Source organism: Limulus polyphemus, unplaced genomic scaffold (genome assembly GCF_000517525.1).
Source record: "Limulus polyphemus unplaced genomic scaffold, Limulus_polyphemus-2.1.2 Scaffold623, whole genome shotgun sequence".
Classification (NCBI taxonomy): domain Eukaryota; kingdom Metazoa; phylum Arthropoda; class Merostomata; order Xiphosura; family Limulidae; genus Limulus; species Limulus polyphemus.
The window spans coordinates 154221-161626 of NW_013666233.1; positions in this window are offsets into that span (position 1 = coordinate 154221).

Sequence of the window (7406 nt, forward strand, 5' to 3'; positions counted from 1 at the left end):
TTAAAAACCCAACATTAATTTCTTGACGACCAAAGAAATTTACGTTATTATTACATCCTAAAATAATAATAGACTAGGCATTTGTCTGCTACTTTTGTTATTTATATAAAATATATTTTTATATATGATACAAAGGTTATAATTATATTGTGGATTTACAATATCAACAAAACTTATAACATTATCATGAACCACGGTAGTGATATATCATAGGGATCGCCCATTTGTTCCTCTTTATTATTACTTAATATTGTTTCGCCAGCCTACAGCAAAAATGGCTGTGAGTATTGAACTAAAATCTGGGCAATATTACTAAACACACCATTGTGCATTGTGTATGGTAGTGTTTAAGCATATTTGACTACCTAGCAAATAATAGTGGCTGTACAATCGTTGATACCCAATCGATTTAATGTAGTCTGTTGCTTATATAGACCCTCCTAATGTACTACACGCATACGTATATAGCTGCATGCAGGCAGTGGATGTAATTGATGTTTATATGGCAGGCATGACACGTGTACCATGGCGATTATTAACTTATTGATGCAACTGTATTGATGTCGTGTATCATTTGTTTGTGTATAAGGTTCCTGTCTTTCCAGATACGACGCTGCTGACAGGATCACAGTTTTTTAACACTGCATGATCGATTTCGGCCATTACACAAACGTCTAGGCTGCCTCCCACAATAGAAATCTTTAAACAATAGTTTAAAAGATAGCACCAAGCTCAATTTCGAGCATTGGATCGGCAATAAAAGTGATGGTTGGTGGTAAGTGTCGAATTATAACCAACACTATGTGATTGAGAATTTTATAGAAACTACAGAGAGAGTAGCCACCCTTGAAGCTGGCTGTGGCAAGAATCATGCAAGCAGAAGAATGCGAAAATGGTGGCAATTCTAGGCGAAAGTGAAGCAGAAATTTTGTAGCTCTAAAACACTTATTTTCATATAAAGTATGCAGCAGCGATGGCCCACCAGAGTTTAGGGTTGTCACAGTGGAAGAGGGTCGTAGAAGTGTCACAACCCAAACTCCATCATAAATAGGGGTGAGATATGTTGATATAATCAATTCGACCTTGTAGAGTGTGCAGAATGTCACTGTAAGAGAAAATCTGGCCAACTGCAGGAAAACTATGACCGGCCTTACTATGGTCAGTGGAGAGGAAGAGGAGGAAGAGGGAACATAACAACTATAATAAATATTAGAAATGCTTAGTTGCATATATATCCTATTATATTATGACACACTGCTTTATATTTACAATGAATATATATATGCATGCATCTATACAACTTGAAAAATTCATATGGCTATTTATACACACGGCTTTACAACTAAAAGAAAAACCAACAACTATAAAGCCTACATATATATACGTATATGGTTGATATATATATATTAGCCAACATGTGCATGCGTGTATAAAACTCATTTGGTTAGAAAATCCAGTCCTTGTACCATTCCAGTATACTTCAGTAGTCCCTTCAATCCCAGTGTTAACAGACTCCTCACATAGCTACAGGATATAAATATACTAGCTAGATATATTTTACAAGCATATACATAACATGTGATATGTTGATCACCATGCATTATAGTGATCATATATACAGTATCAATATCAATGATAATGTTGTGGCAATGATATCAGAAGCAAAAGCCATACAATCTGCATGAAACCAATCCAACTCTTGCCATTGTTTCCCGAGAGAGCATCATACACCAACAACATATTCCATTAAACTAAACAGTAATTTTTGGGTTTGGAAACACTGGCTTAAAATGAAAATGTAATCACTGAAAATAACACAGATAAGCTTAAGGTTTGAGACATAATGTTGATATTATTTCCTCAAGCTACAACTCTCTATTTTGACTCTCCTAAATATTATAACTTTTAGACATGGAGTCTAAATAGGAATTTGTAGCTTTAGGAAATAATGTCAACACTATGTCTCAAACATTAAGCTTGTTTTTTTTTGTGATTGCATTTTCACTTTAAGCTACCTATCTTGTTTTTGTATTTTTATGAAAATTCCTATTCCTCTTTTTTAACTTAACAATTTTTAATAATCTTGCATTATTTGTGTTTACTTGGGTTGTTATTCCTTGTTGTCACAAGAGTTAGACGTATTGGTTTCACCAGCTTTCCGCTTTTAAACCTTTTTTTTTGCTATTGTTTATTTATTTTAGAGCAAAGCCACATTTGGCTATCTGCTGTGCCCACCGTGGGGAACCAAACTCCGGATTTTAACTAGAAAAACCCATAACTTTTGATGTCTTATACGCCATCTGTAAATAGCATTTTGGAAACTCGTAAACGTTCATTGTATACTACCAATTGCCAGTTTCGTCACATCTCTTGACCAAAAAGAAAGTGCAACCATCTTATGGCCTGCCAGCACCATTAGTTGGAATGAAATGACAAGAAAAAATAGACCTCAAGCAATGTCTTGTAGGCGATAAAATATAGACCTGTGCCATGATATAAAAGACTGTTGGGTTCAGATAGTATTGATTAACTTAGTTTTGTGAGTGAATGTTTTTTATTGTTTAGTTTTTGTTATAATAAGAGTTAAAAGCAGATTTTGAGAATATCCAATGTCACGTGCAATATATTGATGTCGAGAATATAGAAGGTGGACAGACGATTATGTAATATGGATATAATAGCGTGAGACGAACGGGAAGCAGCTGACAGATGATAGCGAAAGAGAATAAAGTTGGCGTGAAGTTAAGTACCATAGAAGTGATAGGGCTAACAACTGACATAAACCTAACGTTTAATATGTTAGAGTGAAACTAACAGTAGAAAAGAAGATAAGAAAAATAATTATATTCCGTCAAAGCGTGGTTCTAAAGTAATTCAATCAGCCTGAGTGCACTTTGACAAAAGGAACAGAGGATATTCAAAAGAAAGAAGACCAAACGATTACGGTAACTCGCGCCAAAATTGTAAGTGAATCACAGATAATACTAGTACGATAGAAATAGAGAAGATAGTTCGTCTTGTCAACTGAAGTTCTAAAGTAATTGAATAGGCCTAAGTGGATATTTGACAAGAAGGAGAGAACTATTTATATAGTATTTATGATATGTCCGTAATATCTATAGTGTTAAATAATTTATTGTACATACGTTAACTTGTTTTGAATATATATATTATTTTGAAAACAAGTGAAGTGGGTGCTGTTTATTCATCCTTGAATTTATCGTTAACAAGTCACAGACACCTACTGTAGAAGAATACTAAGTCCAACAACAACATAGTATATATTTATACTATTGAGCAATATAATTAAAAGACTTTTTATTTTGACAATTGGTGAAGAACAGATTTTTAAATTCTGGCAACCCGAAATGTTATTTTTAGACATATTCGACATTAACAAATTAAGATAGTTGTGAAAAAGAAAAAGTAAAGTTCACATGATTGTTTTCATAAACGTTAAACATATCTTAATAAATATATACATGTGTGAGAAACGATATAATGCTACACAAACAATTCTGTGGGAAAAAAATGTCTCAATTTTTCTTTCCCCTCTCTCTCTTTATTTTGGAACAACATATTACTCAATTTTCCTTAGGTGTCAAACATTTATTGTTGAGATACATTTGTTTTTGCATTAACCAGTTACTAAGTTTTATAATTTCAGATAAATTAAAGTGTTATACCGGTTTTAAGAGTATTTGTGCTTAATTATTTTCACTAATAGGTCAATTGTTCTGAAAATTTATTATTGATACATTAAACTTCTGTCCAAATATTTATCGCAACGTCTTTATTTTCTTGCATTTGACTAGTCACCTGGTAAATTTACATACTTACAACACTAAAATCCGGGCTTCGACTCCCTGCAGTGAACACAGCGGATAGTCCAATGTAGTTTTGCTCTAAAACAAACAAACAAAAAGCATTCAACTACTGGATTAGTTTTAATATGAAATTCATAAAACTGCAATTTATTTAATAGAAGTTACTGTCTTTTCATGCCCGCAAGTACAAACGCTGTATTTTCTTTTCTGTCTAATAATAAAGATTGTATTCATTTTAACCAAATTCGTCCAGTTATGTTACTTCACACACACACCAGGAAAACTCAGTTAAGTTATACAGATTCCTAATTACTATCATTTTTTGCTGAACGAATCTGTTGGAAAACCAGTTTTTACCTGAAAGTAACACAAATGTTCAGCATCATCGCGGCTTCAATTTTAGTTCTTCTAATTCGTGTGTTACCTGCTTAGCCAATCGTGAATGTCTGGGCTTTGCTTCGGTGGAAGCAACTAGAAATGTTTATTATTACTATGTGAGGCATCAATTACTATGAATAATGATGTACTTTTAGTAGCATGTGTTACTGATACTATTATTTATGTGTGCTGTGATATTCATTCTTTTGTAGAATAACAACTGGATACATAATTATTAATAAATTTGAGTTGACAAAACTGCTCCCACTGCAATATCATTGGAATCTGTATCTAAACTGAGTTAATCTTCCAGAAATGGGTATACCAATACTGGAGTAGCGGTTAATTCCTTCTTTAGTTTGTTGAATGCTCGTTCACAGTCAGCAGTTCAAGAAAAATTATTTGGCTTCTCAAATAATTTGTGTAAAGAACGAGTTATGTCAGAGAAAGAATTTACAAAGCGACAATAGTAAGAGCACAGTCCAGGAAATCATCTCACCTAACGCAGGTTCTTTGGTGTTGGCTATATTATGGACGGAGTAATTTTTCGATGGATCTGTAAGCACTCTTTCTATGCTGACTGTGTATCCAAGGAAACTTAGCTGATGAAGGAATAATTCATACATCCTTGGATTCAGCTTAAGGTTCTTTTTTATCAATCGATTCAAAACCCTCATTGTGCCATTACAATTCTAGACAATAATTTACATGTTTTGAAGAAACTGTCGCTCAGAAATTAATTTTGATTGCAAAAGTTCAGGTGTTGCATGGTATCTGGAATTTTCGCGTGCAGGATCTGGCGTGCTTGAATTTGTAAGAGTAGCCTTGCCTCTTCTATTTTTAGCTGTTAAGATACAAAAAGAAAATATTTGTAGCTTGATTAACTTTATTTGATTAGTGATTAAAAACATAGCATACCAAAACACACATTAAGATTTTATTAAGGTTTCACTCAACTTCAGTTGTCTTCGCTGTTCTATGCTGCACGGCGGGTGTCCTTTAATAACAGATGCATGTTCAGGTTGTGTTGGGGTGTCGCCTAGTTATGCATTGTCCTCTTCCTTACAGATAATTGGTATATTCAGTCTGTTTTAACAAAGGCTTTTTCATAATAATTCCCAAGCATAGATTTGCGATAATTTTTTGCTTATTTTCCATATGCGTTGATAGGGCGCGAATGCACTTCCGCATCTATAGCAGGAAAAGTGCCGAAATTTAGGAGTTATTTCCCTCTATGTTAACCATTAAATTAAACTAAAACTGGAACGAGCAATTATAAGAGGAGCTTAGAGGAATTAGACTCGTGTAAATTCGAAGAAATTGAGCGAGTCCGACTGACACTTGGCTTCAATTACTATGATGATTGTGACGACTTTTATAATTTTTCATGATAATGTGATTAAACGACAATAAAAAGATTATAATTTAAAACAAGGAACTTAAATATGTAGAATTTTTTATTTAAATTATACAATGGGCTAACTAGTGAGATACACTAATGCCACGGTTATCCGCCGTTTCTGTTATCCACGAATTTTTGTTTTCCTCGGACCAGCGCGAATAATCGAGGCACCAGTGTATATTTATTTACTTTCACAGCAACGAGTGCATGCTAATGATCACGTGATATCAACAACCACTTGATAGTGTTGCCTAAACTAATTGCCATTGGTCCCTTCTGAGTCTAAACACACACACACTGATTGGTTGAATTGAGAGAAAGAAGAAAAACAAAGTAGCGCGAAATTAGTAACGTGCTGTACAACCGCGGCGTTTCATTCCTGAAAAAAAATGAAGAAGTGCTGAAGTCGCCATTAAAATCCCAGAAAGTTTGATTTAGGACTCAAAGAACGCGAAAATAGTTTCGGACTTCCAAGAGCCTACCAACTGTTCTAGATTCGAGTTTTATTTAGCACAGCCCTACGCACGAATAAAATGGGAGAAAATACTAGGCGACACGATGAAATTTTAGTCGCCATAGCAACCTGGCGCCCGGGATTTGCCGAGGTCTGCCTTATCAGAGGTCTTCCCATGAGCAATTGTCATCAAAGCAGATGAACTTGGCGTTGCATACAGACTTTTGCCTGCAGTTTCAGACAGAATGTCTTTTCATGCTACACTTTAATTATCTATGGTATTGTGTTTATTTCCTTATCTCTTTGTAACTAGTTTTCTAACTAATCTTTTCAGTTATCTAGACTATCGCCAGGAAGGAGTTGATGTTCCAATACTCTCAATCTGTTAATCCTATAACTTCTAGATAGTGTTGTTAATTGTTTACCTGCGTCCATAATGGGTTCTAGTTTCACTGAAAACTGCAGATCTTCCTTTAAGGATGTGCACCTACTTTGTTTCAGCCTAGTACTCATATTCTTGTCTGTTATGTCGTCCATAAGTTGATCGTTTATCAATGAATCCACCATTTCATGTTAGTATCCAGGTAAGACAATTGGTCAAGCTTTTCAAGTATTCTGCAAGTTCGACTAAGATCCATTCTTTTCTACATATCCTGTTATAGAACTTTGTTCTGTTAATGGGCGCCCACAGAATTCATTCCAGGTGGGAGCAAGACCACGACCTGAGAACACGGTAGCCATCGCAGAGGAGAGGTCATTGCCTCGAAGTTTATGTGATGCTCTGGTTGATTAGGGATTGTATATGTACACCTAATATTTTATTTATATTTAAATAGCATTAATTTCTAATACAAGGCCCGGCATGGCCAGGTGGTTAGGGCGCTCGACTCGCAATCTGAGGGTCGTGGGTTCGAATTCCCGTCACACCAAACATGCTCACCCTTTCAGCCGTGGGGGCGTTATAATGTGGCGGTCAATCCCACTATTCGTTGGTAAAAGAATAGTTCAAGAGTAGGCGCTGGGTGGTGATGACTAGCTGCCTTCCTTCTAGTCTTACACTGCTAACTTAGGGACGGCTAGGGCAGATAGCCCTCGTGTAGCTTTGCGCGAAATTCAAAACAAACAATAAGCAGTTGTCGACCAGAAACAACAACAACAACAAAAAAAACAAAAACAACTTCGAAGAGCGATCTAATCTCAGTTTTGAAGCAATAATGGGCAAAAATACCACAATCTAAAATTGACGAGATGATTCTCACTATGCCCCAAAGGATCAACGAACTCCACGAAGCGAAAGGAAGATCTACTAGATATTAATTAAATTATAAATATATCAATTCATGTG